Genomic DNA, 20,014 nt, shown 5'->3' with positions numbered 1-20,014 from the left:
TTTTAACAAATCAAAAACTGAAAAATTGGGCGTGCAAAATTATTCAGCCCCCTTAAGTTAATACTTTGTAGCGCCACCTTTTGCTGCGATTACAGCTGTAAGTCGCTTGGGGTATGTCTCTATCAGTTTTGCACATCGAGAGACTGAAATGTTTTCCCATTCCTCCTTGCAAAACAGCTCGAGCTCAGTGAGGTTGGATGGAGAGCATTTGTGAACAGCAGTTTTCAGTTCTTTCCACAGATTCTCGATTGGATTCAGGTCTGGACTTTGACTTGGCCATTCTAACACCTGGATATGTTTATTTTTGAACCATTCCATTGTAGATTTTGCTTTATGTTTTGGATCATTGTCTTGTTGGAAGACAAATCTCCGTCCCAGTCTCAGGTCTTTTGCAGACTCCATCAGGTTTTCTTCCAGAATGGTCCTGTATTTGGCTCCATCCATCTTCCCATCAATTTTAACCATCTTCCCTGTCCCTGCTGAAGAAAAGCAGGCCCAAACCATGATGCTGCCACCACCATGTTTGACAGTGGGGATGGTGTGTTCAGGGTGATGAGCTGTGTTGCTTTTACGCCAAACGTTTTGCATTGTTGCCAAAAAGTTCAATTTTGGTTTCATCTGACCAGAGCACCTTCTTCCACATGTTTGGTGTGTCTCCCAGGTGGTTTGTGGCAAACTTTAAACTACACTTTTTATGGATATCTTTAAGAAATGGCTTTCTTCTTGCCACTCTTCCATAAAGGCCAGATTTGTGCAATATCCCACCTCAGCTGTAGATCTCTGCAGTTCATCCAGAGTGATCATGGGCCTCTTGGCTGCATCTCTGATCAGTCTTCTCCTTGTATGAGCTGAAAGTTTAGAGGGACGGCCAGGTCTTGGTAGATTTGCAGTGGTCTGATACTCCTTCCATTTCAATATTATCGCTTGCACAGTGCTCCTTGGGATGTTTAAAGCTTGGGAAATCTTTTTGTATCTAAATCCGGCTTTAAACTTCTTCACAACAGTATCTCGGACCTGCCTGGTGTGTTCCTTGTTCTTCATGATGCTCTCTGCGCTTTTAACGGACCTCTGAGACTATCACAGTGCAGGTGCATTTATAAGGAGACTTGATTACACACAGGTGGATTGTATTTATCATCATTGGTCATTTAGGTCAACATTGGATCATTCAGAGATCCTCACTCAACTTCTGGAGAGAGTTTGCTGCACTGAAAGTAAAGGGGCTGAATAATTTTGCATGCCCAATTTTTCAGTTTTTGATTTGTTAAAAAAGTTTGAAATATCCAATAAATGTTGTTCCACTTCATGATTGTGTCCCACTTGTTGTTGATTCTTCACAAAAAAAATACAGTTTTATATCTTTATGTTTGAAGCCTGAAATGTGGCAAAAGGTCGCAAAGTTCAAGGGGGCCGAATACTTTCGCAAGGCACTGTATCAATGGTTCATTTTCTTCCCCTCGTGTTAAACTGTGGAATACCGCAGGGCAGCTGCCTTGGGCCATTTCTTTATTTAATATATACCAATGATCTTCCCTATGCCTTAGCTGAAACTCAAGCTACTATATTTGCAGATGATACTACAATTTATGCAGCAAGACAATCGGTTCAACAGGTACAGAAAGCTTTACAAGGAGATTTGGAGAATATCAGGGAGTGGGTTTGCCAAAACAAACTTGTTTTTAAACACCAAGAAAACCAAAGTTTTGTTGGTCTGTTCAACTAGGAAAAGGCCAAAACAGCATGGGATACAATTAAGTATGGGAGGAGTACAAATTGAAGAAGTGGCAGAAACCAAACTATTGGGAGTGCAAAAAAATAAAACAGCATGCATAATCAGAAGGATAGCTAAATATTTATCAGGATAAATTCTTCAGCAAATAACCCAAGCATTAATTGAGAGTCAGGTGAACTACTGTTCTGTGGTCTGGGGAAATGCATCATCAAGTGAAGTTAGGAGGCTGCAGAATGCACAGAACAAAGCAGCAAGGATTGTTTTAAGGTGGAGATATGGTTCTTCTGTTGCAGTCATGCGCAATGTTCTTGGTTGGTCAATCGACAAGATAATTGAAAAACACATGCTTATTTTATTTCATAATATACATAATTTAAAACGACCAAGTTCTATTCACAACGGTATTCAGTTGGTAAGAGACAGAAATTCTGTAAATACTAGGAATAGATTGTCCACCATCTATGCGTTATCCAGACAGAAAAGAGAAATAGGCTAAAGAACATTTTGATTTAGAGCAATAAAGAAATGGAATAAATTAACTGAGCAAACTAGAAACCTTTCAATATATACATTTAAACATTATTTTCAAACGATTTAAATATAATACATAGATATGTTGTGGGACTATAGTAGATTTTAAGATTGAGTATTTATTGGGTCATTATGTTAGTATATTATGTATGTTTGTAATAGTGTGTTATATGAAAATGTGTTTATATTATCAATTGTATTTTAATGTTTGTATTTTAATGTTTAAGGACTCTGAAGAAGATTGGTCCAAATGGGGACTAAAGAGATTTAAAAATAAATAATATTAAAATCAAATCTAAGTGAAAAAGACATGGGATGGGCCTCTATCATATTCCCCAGCATGCTTTGTTGCAGGTTATTTTATAGAATAGTTTGTTTTAATATCCATGTTTCTGCATGCACATTGATTGATTAATTGATCTTATACTACACAAAGATTAATAACATACATTTTTCTAAACTAATCTAATCTGTGAGTGGTTGGATGTACAGTATTTCACCCGTTATTGAAATGGTTTAGGTTGTCTCGATTATTAAATTGGAATTTGCAACACCCAATTTGTTAGGTAACCAACCCTCTTGGGTTTTAGTTCAGCAACACTTTGAAAGGTGTTAGTTTAACACTATTTTGGTGGTTCGCATATAATTACTAAGAAAATGTAAACACCGTGGATGCTAAAATTCCAATTGCAAATTTGCTGTGCAGCCAGCCAGGCATTCTTTTACAGCTGACCACTAATAATACTAATGATGCCTTTTAAAGTGTTGCTAGACGAAGCCCTGTAGGTCCCCCATAGACCCTCCATCACTCACAGAGTGCATCCCACATGGCACACTATTTCCTTTACAGTGCACTACTTTTGACCAGGGCCCATAGCTCTGGTTAAAATAAGTGCACTTTATAGGGATTGGGGTGGCATTTGGGGACACAGACCCCAGTCTCTGAGAAGACATTAGGGGCATTGTTCATTCTGTAGTGGCTGACAGACAGCCCCTGAAATGAATGACCCACATGGGTTTAGAGCCTAGGTACAGTAGACATGGGATTTCTAACTCTGTGAGTTGAATGTCCTCCCCATCTTTGACCATGTTTCTTAGGGTAGAAGGAGGGAGTCACTCTCTGCGCTCCAGCCTCTTAGGATCCACAGCGGGCCCCCGTTTGCTTTTCCCAGAATCCTTCGAGGTGACTAATTATAGCGTCAGTCTATCTGCACCATATCCCGTCTCTACACCCTGTGTGTTCAGATGTCGGCCACATTCTCCTCCGCTTCTAGCTAGTCCAGGCCAGTGAGTCCTCGTCCTCCCTCCTCTCGCCAGATGTGGAGGTTTTTTTTTTAACTGGGAGTGTAAGTCTGGTTCTCTCTCTACTCTCGGCAGCAGCAACCCTGGGTTCACGTAGTATTTGTTTTTCTTACAAATAACTTTGAGCATTTGATTGAGCCTGTCTGGCGTGCCAGATCAGGTAGGAGTTGCACATCTGGGACTGTTCTATTGGTTCAGTTACACCAAGTAAGCTGAATCAAGTGCAGCTGAAGTATTTGAAAGAAAATACATACTATTTAACCCCAGGTATGATCAGAGTCTGAAGTCATAGAAGCATGCCATTTAACTCCGGGTCAATCATTTAGCATGAAAAATATCTTTAACGTCTCCCTCCCACCACCCACTCTATCCTGCAGGTCAAGTATACCACAAAGCCTCAATTTATTTCACAACACCATGACCTACAGGAATCAGATAGAGGGAGAGGTATGAGTTAGGGAGAGAGGGAGCGAGTGGGAGAGGTACTGTGTGAGAGTAGAAAAACAAAAGCCCACCAGGCTTTTGAGGCTCAATTGAACATTAAATCACTTTTCGGGGGAAGAAAATGTGTTATTTATTTTTCAGCTACAATAAATGCATGTGCTTTGGTAAAGACAGAGGACATAGAAGCCAAGCCAAAACATCTTAAAAGGTTTTTATTTTTTCTCTATCCGGATCCTGATGGAATCTAACCTCTCCAAACATTTTTTGATCTGCGGAAAGAGCACCGTTCCAGAGTTGGGGTGTAGGTCTGTTGGAGGTCTGTGGTGAAGAGAAGAACGCCTCAACAGTGAACTTATGGGGGTTGTCTATGGGCTAACAATGGGAGGGAGACCAGAAAGCTGTGGTCAAAATGTGGAGGATGCTCTAGAGAATCTATTGTATTCTCTCCCCCACCTAATCAAGTCTGCTCCAATACCAGAGATGTATAGTCCCTACTCTGCAAACTGTTTTATAGAGCCCATAGGAAACATTCATTAGATTCACCATTAAAGGGATACTTCGGGATTTTGGCAACAAAGTCCTTTATCTACTTCCCCAGAGTCAGATGAACTCATGGATACCATTTTTATGTCTCTGCATCCTGTATGAAGGAAGTTAGAGGTCGTTTCGTGAGCCAATGCTAACTAGCATTAGCACAATGACAAAGTCTACGTTAGCTACTAGCATGCTTGCAGTTACCATAGACTTCCAGTCATTGCGCTAACGCTAGTTACATGGTTCAACTTCAACTTAATCGTCGCCTCGTTATTCTAGTTAGTTAGTTAGCTAGCTAAGGAGTGGACCCGCTAACATCACAGTATCATAAACCTTACTCATGTGACGTAAATGTTTTTGGTTGCACTTTGCCCTAAAGCTATTACTTACATGATAGTTAGTTACAGCATATAGCTGTACATTGCAGTACATCGCAGGCAGTGTGTGTTTATGGGACTCCCTGTTTGTCAGATCATTGTGGGAGTGGGCCCATGTTCCTTCCTTAGTATGGCCCCTGTATATTTACGGGACAGGTTGTGCGTTCTTTCATGTACTGTAAACCATAGAGTGATACTTGGAGCATGACGGTGTGCAAACAGGACAGTTGGACAATAAAACACACTAAGTGATTCATGGAGTTTTCTTCTAATCTTTAAGGATGATGTTTGTGTTTTTAAAAAGACAACTGCACTTTACTCACTGTGGATGGTAGAAAACAAGTGTAGTTTCGTGCATGCTTGTGCTATAGTTTAATCCACTTTAATTGATTGATCCAGCTTAAAAATATTACATTATGTTAAAGGCTGTGTGGGTATGGCAAAATATATCAACAAGTTCACCCTCTCGGAGACAGAGGAAGAGTGTCTGTCCCGTTTCATTGGCATCTATACCTTCTATTAGTCCACCTAAAGCTTTACCAGTTCTCATAAACAACCCTTTCATTAAAAACACTTTAAATACATTGATTGAAGTCTGTAAACAAACAGAAGGGCATAGATCTATATATGAACAAACACCTTTCTATAATAACCCCATCTCACCCAAACCCCTGCGAGATGCTATTACATTTTCTTGGTTCAACAAAGGAATTTAAATATTTGGTCATCCCTAACACAGCTGCCTACATACAGACTTGAATCATTGGCCACTTTAATAAATGGATCACTTGTCACTTTAAATATTGCCACTTTAATAATGTTTACATATCTTACATTACTCATCTCATATGTATATACTGTACTCTTATACCATTTATTGCATCTTCCCTATGCAGCTCGGTCATTGCTCATCCATATATGTACATATATGTACATATTCCTATTCCATCCCTTTAGATTTGTGTGTATTACATAGTTGTGGAATTGTTAGATTACTTGTTAAATATTACTGCACTGTCAGAACTAGGAGCACAAGCATTTCGCTACACTCGCATTAACATCTGCTAACCATGTGTATGTGACCAATAAGATTTGATTTGATTTATAGAGAAGGTGAACTACTCTCCTTTCAACAACTGCCATCTCATTTTCAGTTACACCAAACTCATTTCTTCAAGTACCTACAGGTTAGACATTATGTTGCCACTCAGCAGGGAGGTAGGATTCAGCCCATGAGTAAACCTATAACTGATGAACTGTGGATGGAAAGGAAAGGGGCAAAAGGTTTTATATCTTACATGTTCTCTAGTCTTCAAGCTCTGCTGGGGAACGATGCAGCTCTGAAGGCTTGCATGAAGTGGCATGATGACCTTGGTCTCATTGTTGAGGATGAGAAATTGGGAGATCTCTTTTCAGATGCTCAGCGTCTTTCATTTAACACAAGGAACAAGTTGATGCAATTCAATATTTTACATAGGGTCTACTTTACACCAGAGAGACTGTATAAGATCAATTCTAAATATTCAACAGTTTGCCCAAGGTGTAAAACGGGGGTGAGCACACTTATTGGGAAGACATTATTCAGGACTTATCACAGGTCACTAATATGACTGTTCCACTAGACCCTTTCCTTATTGTTCTTGAGATGACTCTGTTCTACCAGTTAATATTGGTAGCAAAACCAGATTCATTAAATTGGCAGTCATTGCAGCCAATAAGTGCACAGCTTTTATATGGACGACTGACACTCCGCCAAGCAAGTAAATGTGGCTAGAAGACTTCCTATGCTTCCTATATTCCATCTGAAAAAATAACATACAATTCATGTAACAAACCCTTTGAATTTACTGATGTCTGGGGGGACTTTCAGTAGTTTCTAGAGTCGTCACCTTAGCTGCCACATTATTATTTTCTTCATTAATATATTATTATTATTAGTTGTTTTTGCGTTGAATAATTTATTTTCTAGCATTGGATGTGAAGGTCATTTTGTTTCGTTTTTTTGTTAACAATTGAAGCTAACACCGGTGGATGGTAGGGAGGGGGGTGTTCATGTGTTGGGGAGGGAAGGGTTTTTCATGATGTGTTCCCATGTAGCAAGCTGTGTAGGTGGAAGGAATAACAGGGCATTATCTGTGTCATATTTTGCTGATGATTGTTAAATTGTAAAAAAACAAAAACATTAAAAGCCAATAAATATATTGTAAAAAATAATAATAATAATAATAATTTTAATGGAGATATGTCAGTTGGGTGGGGCAGATCCTCATAGTTCTCATGATACCCACGGTAGTGCTCTGGTCTGTCTGTAACTGGACAGTCACACAGTTTGTGCGTCCCAAATGGCACCATATTCATATTTGGGGCACAGAACAGTGATTCTCCTGCCTGTATTCTCTCTCTCTGTGCTCTATCTGACGTCATCTCTGTCTGATGTTCTCTGTCTGATGTTCTCTGTCTGATGTCATCTCTGTCTGATGTCATCTCTGTCTGATGTTCTCTGTCTGATGTCATCTCTGTCTGATGTCATCTCTGTCTGATGTCATCTCTGTCTGATGTTCTCTGTCTGATGTTCTCTGTCTGATGTTCTCTGTCTGATGTCATCTCTGTCTGATGTTCTCTGTCTGATGTTCTCTGTCTGATGTCATCTCTGTCTGATGTCATCTCTGTCTGATGTCATCTCTGTCTGATGTCATCTCTGTCTGATGTCATCTCTGTCTGATGCTCTCTGTCTGATGTCATCTCAGTCTGATGCTCTCTGTCTGATGTCATCTCTGTCTGATGTCATCTCTGTCTGATGTCATCTCTGTCTGTTCTCTGTCTGATGTCATCTCTGTCTGATGTCATCTCTGTCTGATGTTCTCTGTCTGATGTCATCTCTGTCTGATGTTCTCTGTCTGATGTCATCTCTGTCTGATGCTCTCTGTCTGATGTCATCTCTGGCATGGGAAGCCCTGAACAGGACATATTGAACTGGCTAAGCTTCACACAGACACACACATGCACATAATCATGCTGTCTAGGCAAAGAACACTTTCAGTCAGACTTAAATATCACATGCCTGAGGTCAAATCTGATGCAAAGCCATGGAAGTTCAGCCTTCAGCAGTCAAAGAGAGCACCACAGGAAGACCAGTCCACTGTCTTGTGTCTTTCCTTTAACATCTCATTGACTTCAGATAAGAAGTTATTGAAACTTTCACACAAAGGCTGTGTCCCAAATGGCACCCTATTCCCTATATGTTTGCCCATAATATATAGGGAATGGGAACCATTTCAGATGCTGTAGACACTATAGATGGTTACATTTCCCAAGAATCTCAGTAGCTCATTTGAATCTGCAGCTCTGCGGCTTGTTTCACATGGAGGTGGATCAAAGTGACTCTGCATCATCAGGCAGCACTCAGTTCAGAGGTGAGGAGCTTTACTTGAGCCTCACTGTGTTGAGAGTTACCCCTGTGCCCCCTCTCTCCACAGATCCCTTACCTTACAACAATAACTAGATCCCACAGCTGCAGGGCCAAAACAAAAAGACTCCGCGCACCACCGGCCCTCTGATCTCTGGAGCAGATGCCTCTAGGTGACTTTGCACCACCATGCAGGGTTCAGGCAGACCTGGGTTCAAATAGTATTTCAAATATTTCAAATACTTTAAGTGTATGTTTAGCCTGGCTGCAGTGCCAAATGGGTGGGATTTGCAGTTTTGCAACTAATGGTTCCATTTCATCAGGCACGCTTAATCAAGCACAGATTAAGTATTTTAAATGTTTTCAAATAGTATTTGAACACAGGCAGGGCCCAGGGCAGGCTTCAGGATCAGACCAAAGATGGACCACATACTGCTGGACCTTCTCTCTGTCTCTCTCCCTCACGTTCTCTCCATTATTTCTTTCTCTCTCTCTTTCTGTCTCTCTCCACATCTTTGATCTGTTACAGGAGGCGCTTACCTCTGTCAAACCCAGTAATTTAAGGATTTGCTTTGTTGGTGTACAGTTAGTTTGATTATGGGTATTATGTGCAAGGAGGTCTGAGAGCTGTTGAGTGGGGGTACACTACCAGACATAAACTGTGGCCCTTTTGTAATGTGACAGACAGTGTTGTTGCATCCCAAATGGCACCATAATCGCTATATAGTGCACTGGGCCCTGGTCAAAGCTAGTGCACTATATAGGGGAAGGGTGCCATGTGGGAAACAAACTGTGTGTTTGTACCACATTGATTTATAAGCAGTATGTGTGTTCCAGTACTGATACAAACAGTACAGTACTACTATTTAGGCTAGGTACGGATTTTGTTGCTCTATTTAGGAATTGCTTTATATCCAGTGCCTTCAGAAAGTATTCATACCCCTTTACATTTCCCCCATTTTGTTGTGTTACAGTCTGAATTTAAAATGGATTACATTTAGATTTTGTGTCACTGATCTACGTCCAATACAACATAATGTAAAAGTGGAATTATGTTTTTAGAAATGTTTTACAAATGAATTTAAAAAAAGGAAAAGCTGAAAAATGTCTTGGGTAAATAAGTATTCAACACTTTTGTTATGGCAAGCCTAAATAAGTTCAGGAATACAAATATGCTTTAGAAAGTCACATAATAAGTTGCATGGACTCTGTGTGCCATAATAGTGTTTTACCACTAGGCTACACTAGGCAGGTAGCATAGTGGTTAGAGCGTTGGGCCAGTAACCGTAAGATTGCTGGATCGAATCCCTGAGCTGGTGAGGTAAAAATCTGTTGTTCTGCCCCTAAACAAGACAGACTTGCCTAGTAAAATAAAAACAATTACATGATTTTTAAGTGACAACTCCATCTCTGTACCCCATTTCAGCTATCCTGACAAGCTATAGTGAAAAGAAGAAACTAAATAGATTCGATATAGAGGAGTGAGGGACTACAGCAATGACATCATTCAATGTTCTTCCCTTCTCATTCATGTATCATCCACTAAATGGATCATTCCTATCGTATGAGATGTTAGACGAAATCAGATCTTCAAGAAGTTTTGTTGCGTGTTTACTTTAACCACATGTATGAGAGAATAACTCAGTAGTACATTGTTGTATGTTATGTGTTCAGAGTTTGACTAAATTCCAGCGTGGTTTCAAAGGGTGCTGGCTGGTTCACTGGACATTGGTTTCAAAGGCAATCAAACATGATGAACAAGAAAACAGTCTTTGTACAAAATGACATCCTCTTCCATATATAGTGCACTCCTTTTGACCAGGGTTCATAGGGAATAGGGTGCCATTTGGGATGCAGGCACAGTTTGTATCTGGACTAGTACTATGGCCTGATTGTTTGGGTTTGTTTGGGACGTCTTGTGGTTCTGTGTGATAGATTGTGGGCATCGAGTAGCCACAGAATAGTCTCGGGTTCCTGAAATAGTCAGTCCAAATTATAAGTATAGTAAGGCCTCTGAAGTGAAATGGACGGTTTTGGTGCATGGAGGAGGCCTTGCATGCAGTTAGTTATTATAGCTGGGCCAAGTTTAGTGCATTCCTTTCATAAAGAAGAGAAATCTGTACCCTTGCAATAAATTCATGGTCAAAATGAGTACGATCCAAAACATGTCTAAATTCTCTTACCAACTAGGCAAGATTGGCATTGACAGTTATTAGTGAGAACTTGGCCTAGCCCTAGCCTATATACAGTGCATTTGGAAAATGTTCAGACACCTTGACTTTTTCCACATTTTGTTACGTTACGACTACACACAATACTCCATAATGACAGGGCAAAAATCAGTTTAAACTCATTGGCCTGAATGCGAAGCGTCATGTCTGGAGGAAACCTGGCACCATCTCCACGGTGAAACATGGTGGTGGCAGCATCATGCAGTTGGGATGTTTTTCAGCAGCAGAGACTGGGAGTCTAATCAGGGTCAAGCCAAAGATGAACAGAGAAAAGTACAGAGAGATCCTTGATGAAAACATGCTCCAGACCTCAGACTGGGGTGAAGGTTCACCTTCAAACAGGACAACGACTCTAATCACACAGCCAAGACAACACAAGAGTGGCTTCGGTACAAGTCTCTGAATCTCCTTGAGTGGCCCAGCCAGAGCCCGGACTTGAACCCGATCGAACATCTCTGGAGAGACTTGAAAATAACTGTGCAGCTATGCTCCAACCTGACAGAGCTAGATAGGATCTGCAGAGAAGGGAGAAACTCCCCAAATACAGGTGTGCCAAGCTTGTACAGTTATACCCAAATCAAATCAAATTTTATTTGTCACATACACATGGTTAGCAGATGTTAATGCGAGTGTAGCGAAATGCTTGTGCTTCTAGTTCCGACAATGCAGTAATAACGAACAAGTAATCTAACTAACAATTCCAAAAAAACTACTGTCTTATACACAGTGTAAGGGGATAAAGAATATGTACATAAGGATATATGAATGAGTGATGGTACAGAGCAGCATAGGCAAGATACAGTAGATGATATCGAGTACAGTATATACATATGAGATGAGTATGTAAACCAAGTGGCGTAGTTAAAGTGGCTAGTGATACATGTATTACATAAGGATGCAGTCGATGATATAGAGTACAGTATCTACGTATGCATATGAGATGAATAATGTAGGGTAAGTAACATTATATAAGGTAGCATTGTTTAAAGTGGCTAGTGATATATTTACATCATTTCCCATCAATTCCCATGATTAAAGTGGCTGGAGTAGAGTCAGTGTCATTGACAGTGTGTTGGCAGTAGCCACTCAATGTTAGTGGTGGCTGTTTAACAGTCTGATGGCCTTGAGATAGAAGCTGTTTTTCAGTCTCTCGGTCCCAGCTTTGATGCACCTGTACTGACCTCGCCTTCTGGATGACAGCGGGGTGAACAGGCAGTGGCTCGGGTGGTTGATGTCCTTGATGATCTTTATGGCCTTCCTGTAGCATCGGGTGGTGTAGGTGTCCTGGAGGGCAGGTAGTTTGCCCCCGGTGATGCGTTGTGCAGACCTCACTACCCTCTGGAGAGCCTTACGGTTGAGGGCGGTGCAGTTGCCATACCAGGCGGTGATACAGCCCGCCAGGATGCTCTCGATTGTGCATCTGTAGAAGTTTGTGAGTGCTTTTGGTGACAAGCCGAATTTCTTCAGCCTCCTGAAGTTGAAGAGGCGCTGCTGCGCCTTCCTCACGATGCTGTCTGTGTGAGTGGACCAATTCAGTTTGTCTGTGATGTGTATGCCGAGGAACTTAAAACTTGCTACCCTCTCCACTACTGTTCCATCGATGTGGATGGGGGGGTGTTCCCTCTGCTGTTTCCTGAAGTCCACAATCATCTCCTTAGTTTTGTTGACGTTGAGTGTGAGGTTATTTTCCTGACACCACACTCCGAGGGCCCTCACCTCCTCCCTGTAGGCCGTCTCGTCGTTATTGGTAATCAAGCCTACCACTGTTGTGTCGTCCGCAAACTTGATGATTGAGTTGGAGGCGTGCATGGCCACGCAGTCGTGGGTGAACAGGGAGTACAGGAGAGGGCTCAGAACGCACCCTTGTGGGGCCCCAGTGTTGAGGATCAGCCTGGGAGGAGATGTTGTTACCTACCCTCACCACCTGGGGGCGGCCCGTCAGGAAGTCCAGTACCCAGTTGCACAGGGCGGGGTCGAGACCCAGGGTCTCGAGCTTGATGACGAGCTTGGAGGGTACTATGGTGTTGAATGCCGAGCTGTAGTCGATGAACAGCATTCTCACATAGGTATTCCTCTTGTCCAGATGGGTTAGGGCAGTGTGCAGTGTGGTTGAGATTGCATCATCTGTGGACCTATTTGGGCGGTAAGCAAATTGGAGTGGGTCAAGGGTGTCAGGTAGGGTGGAGGTGATATGGTCCTTGACTAGTCTCTCAAAGCACTTCATGATGACGGATGTGAGTGCTACAGGGCGGTAGTCGTTTACCTCAGTTACCTTAGCTTTCTTGGGAACAGGAACAATGGTGGCCCTCTTGAAGCATGTGGAAACAGCAGACTGGTATAGGGATTGATTGAATATGTCCGTAAACACACCGGCCAGCTGGTCTGCGCATGCTCTGAGGGCGCGGCTGGGGATGCCGTCTGGGCCTGCAGCCCTGCGAGGGTTAACACGTCTAAATGTCTTACTCACTTCGGCTGCAGTGAAGGAGAGACCGCATGTTTTCGTTGCAGGCCGTGTCAGTGGCACTGTATTGTCCTCAAAGCGGGCAAAAAAGTTATTTAGTCTGCCTGGGAGCAAGACATCCTGGTCCGTGACTGGGCTGGGTTTCTTCCTGTAGTCCGTGATTGACTGTAGACCCTGCCACATGCCTCTTGTGTCTGAGCTGTTGAATTGAGATTCTACTTTGTCTCTGTACTCGCGCTTGGCTTGTTTGATAGCCTTGCGGAGGGAATAGCTGCACTGTTTGTATTCAGTCATGTCACCAGACACTTTGCCCTGATTAAAAGCAGTGGTTCGCGCCTTCAGTTCCACACGAATGCTGCCATCAATCCACGGTTTCTGGTTAGGGAATGTTTTAATCGTTGCTATGGGAACGACGTCTTCAACGCACGTTCTAATGAACTCGCACACCGAATCAGCGTATTCGTCAATGTTGTTATCTGACGCAATACTAAACATCTCCCAGTCCACGTGATGGAAGCAGTCTTGGAGTGTGGAGTCAGCTTGGTCGGACCAGCGTTGGACAGACCTCAGCGTGGGAGCTTCTTGTTTTAGTTTCTGTCTGTAGGCAGGGATCAACAAAATGGAGTCGTGGTCAGCTTTTCCGAAAGGGGGGCGGGGCAGGGCCTTATATGCGTCGCTGAAGTTAGAGTAACAATGAACCAGGGTCTTTCCACCCCTGGTTGCGCAATCGATATGCTGATAAAATGTAGGGAGTCTTGTTTTCAGATTAGCCTTGTTAAAATCCCCAGCTACAATGAATGCAGCCTCCGGATAAATCGTTTCCAGTTTGCAGAGAGTTAAATAAAGTTCGTTCAGAGCCATCGATGTGTCTGCTTGGGGGGGGGATATATACGGCTGTGATTATAATCGAAGAGAATTCTCTTGGTAGACAATGCGGTCTACATTTGATTGTGAGGAATTCTAAATCAGGTGAACAGAAGGATTTGAGTTCCTGTATGTTTCTTTCATCACACCATGTCACGTTGGCCATAAGGCATACGCCCCCGCCCCTCTTCTTACCAGAAAGATGTTCGTTTCTGTCGGCGCGATGCGTGGAGAAACCCGCTGGCTGCACCGCTTCGGATTGCGTCTCTCCAGTTAGCCATGTTTCCGTGAAGCAGAGAACGTTACATTCTCTGATGTCCCTCTGGAATGCTACCCTTGCTCGGATTTCATCAACCTTGTTGTCAAGAGACTGGACATTGGCAAGAAGAATGCTAGGGAGTGGTGCACGATGTGCCCGTCTCCGGAGTCTGACCAGAAGACCGCTTCGTTTCCCTCTTTTTCTGAGTCGTTTTTTTGGGTCGCTGCATGTAATCCACTCCGTTACACTGGTTGTAAGGCAGAACACAGGATCCGCATCGCGAAAAACATATTCTTGGTCGTACTGATGGTGAGTTGACGCTGATCTTATATTCAGTAGTTCTTCTCGGCTGTATGTAATGAAACCTAAGATGACCTGGGGTACTAGTGTAAGAAATAACACGTAAAAAAACAAAAAACTGCCTAGTTTCCTAGGAACGCGAAGCGAGGCGGCCATCTCTGTCGGCGCCGGAAGTACGGAAATGTTGACTCGATGCTGTAATCTCTACCTAAGGTGCTTCAACAAAGTACTGAGTCTGAATACTTATGTACAGTTGAAGTCAGAAGTTAACATACACTTAGGTTCGAGTCATTAAAACTCGTTTTTCAACCACTCCACAAATGTCTTGTTAACAAACTATAGTTTTGGCAAGTCGGTCAGGACATCTACTTTGTGCATGACACAAGTAATTTTTCCAACAATTGTTAACAAACAGATTATTTAACTTATTATTCACTATATCACAATTCCAGTGGGTCAGAAGTTTACATACACTAAGTTAACTGTGCCTTTAAACAGCTTGGAAAATTCCAGAAAATGATGTCATGGCTTGAGAAACTTCTGATAGGCTAATTGACATCATTTGAGTCAATTGGAGGTGTATCTGTGGATGTATTTCAAGGCCTACCATCAAACTCAGTGCCTCTTTGCTTGACATCATGGGAAAATCTAAAGAAATCAGCCTAGACCTCAAAAATAAAATTGTAGACCTCCACAAGTCTGGTTCATCCTTGGGAGCAATTTCCAAACGCCTGAAGGTACCACGTTCATCTGTACAAAAAATTGAATGCAAGTATAAACACCATGGGACCAGGCAGCCGTCATACCGCTCAGGAAGGAGACGCATTCTGTCTCCTAGAGATGAACGTACTTTGGTGCGATAAGTGCAAATCAATCCCAGAACAACAGCAAAGGACCTTGTGAAGATGCTGAAGGAAACAGGTACAGAAGTATCTATATCCACAGTAAAACTAGTTCTATATCGGCATAACCTGAAAGGCCGCTCAGCAAAGAAGAAGCCACTGCTCCAAAACCGCCATAAACAAGCCAGACTACGGTTTGCAACTGCACATGGGGACAAAGATCATACTTTTTAGAGAAATGCCCTCTGGTCTGATGAGACAAAAATAGAACTGTTTGGCCATAATGACCATCGTCATGTTTGGAGGATAAAAGGGAGGCTTGCAAGCCAAAGAACACCATCCCAACCGTGAAGCACAGGTGTGGCAGCATCATGTTGTGGGGGTGCTTTGCTGCAGGAGGGACTGGTGCACTTCACAAAATAGATGGCATCATGAGAAAGGAAAATGATGTGGATATATTGAAGCAACATCTCAAGACATCAGTCAGGAAGTTCAAGCTTGGTCTTCCAAATGGGTCTTCCAAATGGACAATGACCCCAAGCAGACTTCCAAAGTTATGGCAAAATGGCTTAAGGACAACAAAGTCAAGGTATTGGAGTGGCCATCACAAAGTCCTGACCACAATCCTATAGAAAATGTGTGGGTAGAACTGAAAAAGTGTTTGTGAGCAAGGAGGCCTACAACCCTGACTCAGTTACACCAGCTGTCAGGAGGAATGGGCCAAAATTCACCCAACTTATTGTGGGAAGCTTGTGGAAGGTTACCCGAAATGTTTGACCCAAGTTAAACAATTGAAAAGTAATGCTACCAAATACTAATTGAGTGTATGTAAACTTCTGACCCATTGGGAATGTGATGAAAGAAATAAAAGCTGAAATAAATCATTCTCTCTACTATTATTCTGACATTTCACATTCTTAAAATAAAGTGGTGGTCCTAACTGACCTAAGACAGGGCATTTTTACTAGGATTAATTGTCAGGAATTGTGAAAAACAGAGTTTAAATGTATTTGGCTAAGGTGTATGTAAACTTCTGACTACTGTAAATGTGATCTTTCAGTTTTTTTATTTTTACACATTTACAAAAATGTCTAAACCTGTTTTGCCTTGTCATTATGGAGTATTGTGTGTAGATTGATGAGGATAATGTTTTATTTAATCCATTTGAAAATAAGGCTGCAACGTAACAAAATGTGGGGAAAAATCAAGGGGTCGGAATACTTTCCGAATGCACTGTATGTCAACCGAATACTAGAATGTTGACGTTGGGTTGCATATTTTTTTCTTCATGTTTTTGAGTATCAAAACAGAAGGCTTAGGCTAATTAAGATTTTTTACGATTTCTGATGACCAATAGCCAGGGGTGGTGTTCTTAGAATGCTGATCTAGGATCAGTTTTGTCTTCGAGATCATAATTAATAAGATTATGGACAGGGGGGGGGGACCTGATTCTAGATCAACATGGGCCCAGAACTGATCGAGGCAGATCAAAGGGAGAGAATAAACATACATGCGAGGTGGCACTGAGCTACGCCAGATCAAATATAATATCCACTTTATCCTGTACCAAGCTTTGTGTTGTACAGTGGCCACACTAGCTAACAGTACTATACCCTGTTGGCCTCTGATCGTATTTTTATCTCATACAGCAGCAAGCCTCTTTTCCTGTTCTGGTGTGTTTGGCACAGGCCCAGCCTTAAATGAAGACCCTAAATATGACTCAAATGGCACCTTATTCCCTATTTCGTGCACTACTTTTGACCGTCGGGCCCTGGTGAAATGTGAGCACTATATAGGGAATAGATTGCCATTTGGGACACATTTCTATAGTCATTAGTTGTAAACTTTGATAAAACTTTGGTCGAAAACCCAGTTCAAATGTAGCTGTTTTATGTCAGAGGACAAAGGAACCAAAGAGAATAATCTCCAAAGAGATGATCATTCATACCAGCAATTTTCTATTTACTTCACAAATATAATTCAGGAAGATTGGATGTGAGCTGAATGCCTACTACCTGGATGTGTATCAGAAACCTGCAGTCACACCGCCTACCTACCTTTCTCCAGGTCCAGCAGTCAGCCCACTAAGATAAGAAATATCAGAGTTGTGTCTCAAATGGCACCCTATTCATTAAACACTCTTAGAAAAAAAGAGTTCCAAAAGGGTTCTTCTTCGGCTGTCCCCATAGAGCACCCTTTTTGGTTCCATATAGAACTATTTTGGGTTCCATGTAGAACCCTCTGTGTAAAGGGTTCTACACAGAACTCAAATGGGTTCTACCTGGTTAGAATCACCTTTGGCAGTGATTATAGCTGAGAGTCTTTCTGGGTAAGTCTCTAAGAGCTTTTCACACCTGGAATGTATAATATTTGCCCATTATTCTTTTAAAAATTATTCCAGCTCTGTCAAGTTGGTTGTTAATCATTGCTAGACAGCCATTTTCAAGTCTTGCCATAGATTTTCAACTAGGCCACTCAGGAACATTCAATGTTGTCTTGGTAAGCAACTCCAGTGTATATGTAGCCTTGTGTTTTAGGTTATTGTCCTGCTGAAAGGTGAATTTGTCTCTGTCTGTTGGAAAGCAGACTAAACCAGATTTTCCGCTAGAATTATGCCTGTGGTTAGCTCTATTCCGTTTCCTTTTTATCCTGAAAACGGACCTTACAGATAATTGTATGTGTGAGGTACAGAGATGAGGTAGTCACAAAAAAAATCACGTTAAACACTATTATTGCAACTTATTATATGATTAAGCATGTTTTTACCCCTCCTCACGCCTACTCCCGCTCTGGTACTCACTCATCTACTAACCACCGGTCCTGACATCATCATTACACCCACCTGCTCCCCATCGTTACGCACACCTGGATCTCATCATCAACTTGATTACTCTCCCTTTATTTAGCTCTCAGTAGCCTTAGTCATCAGGCTGTATTGGTTCTGTTCATGTTCAGTACACGTCTCCTGTTTTTGTTTATCGGCCTTTCTTCTTATTAAACTCACCTTCTGCATCTGCTTCCTGACTCCAAGCATATTTGTGACACTCCTGAAGGTATTTAGGCTTGCCACAACAAATACTTATTGACTCAAGAAATTTCTGGTTTTAATTTCTGAAAACACCATTCCACTTTGACATTATGGGGTATTGTGTCTAGGCCAGTGACACAATCTCTACACAACAAAATGTGGAAAAAGTCGAGGGGTGTGAATACTTTCTGAAGGCACTGTATGTCACTGGTTGTTGGAGATATCTGTTGTATGGTGAACGTGGGCTTCATCACGGTTTATTTGTGAGTAAATCTGGATTTGATAATAGCCCATGCTTACCCAGTCACCAACCTCACCACACGTCACTGGAGGAACAGGTTATAACAACATGAAACAGAGTGCAGATGGAAAGAGACAAAAAAACATAGCATGCTGAACACTCAACAAAGAGTAACAGATTGGTTCAAAGCAAACCAATGACGTTCACTGATAATGTGGTGACATGATTTTATCAATCTTATAATTGATACACTGTACATAGTTTTGTATTATATAAGCAACAGCATGTACTGGAACTGATAATAAAGAAGACATTATGACTTGATAATCCTATATCCTATCACCTCGTCCCCAAGCTCAATTGCTAGAGCCAGCTGGTGGACGAGATTACATATCCTACATCTCTTCTCCTCTGTTCAGGATACCATCTCCAACTTCTCTCCTCCTATTTAGAGCCAGGTCTCTACGAAGTCCATCGTCTCTACATGTTACTCAAAAGGTTTGATCATCTGTACAGCAGTGGCTTTATCTATACAGCTGTGGTATAGTCCTACAGTAATTATTTATAAGGGCTTTATTGAACACACATACAGTACCAGTCAAAAGTTGGAACACACCTACTCATTCAAGGTTTTTTCCTTATTTTTCACTCTTTTCTACATTGTAGAATAATAGTGAAGACATCAAAACTATGAAATAACACATTTGGAATCATGTTGTCCCACTAAGCGCAAACCAGATGGGATGGCGGGGCTGTGTCGGGGGGCTGGGGTCAGTTTGTTATATCTGGAGTACTTCTCCTGTCCTATTCGGTGTCCTGAGTGAATCTAAGTGTGCGTTCTCTAATTCTCTCCTTCTCTCTTTCTTTCTCTCTCTCGGAGGACCTGAGCCCTAGGACCATGCCCCAGGACTACCTGACATGATGACTCCTTGCTGTCCCCAGTCCACCTGGCCATGCTGCTGTTCCAGTTTCAACTGACCTGAGCCCTAGGACCATGCCCCAGGACTACCTGACATGATGACTCCTTGCTGTCCCCAGTCTACCTGGCCATGCTGCTGCTCCAGTTTCAACTTCCACCTGACTGTGCTGCTGCTCTAGTTTCAACTGTTCTGCCTTATTATTATTCGACCATGCTGGTCATTTATGAACATTGAACATCTTGACCATGTTCTGTTATAATCTCCACCCGGCACAGCCAGAAGAGGACTGGCCACCCCACATAGCCTGGTTCCTCTCTAGGTTTCTTCCTAGGTATTGGCCTTTCTAGGGAGTTTTTCCTAGCCACCGTGCTTCTACACCTGCATTGCTTGCTGTTTGGGGTTTTAGGCTGGGTTTCTGTACAGCACTTTGAGATATCAGCTGATGTACGAAGGGCTATATAAATACATTTGATTTGATTTGATTTGATGGCGTATCGCTGCAGAATGCTGTGGTAGCCATGCTGGTTAAGTGTGCCTTGAAT

The sequence above is a fragment of the Oncorhynchus kisutch genome, linkage group LG18 (assembly GCF_002021735.2).
Source record: "Oncorhynchus kisutch isolate 150728-3 linkage group LG18, Okis_V2, whole genome shotgun sequence".
Classification (NCBI taxonomy): domain Eukaryota; kingdom Metazoa; phylum Chordata; class Actinopteri; order Salmoniformes; family Salmonidae; genus Oncorhynchus; species Oncorhynchus kisutch.
Note: the sequence above shows the minus strand (reverse complement) of the source record.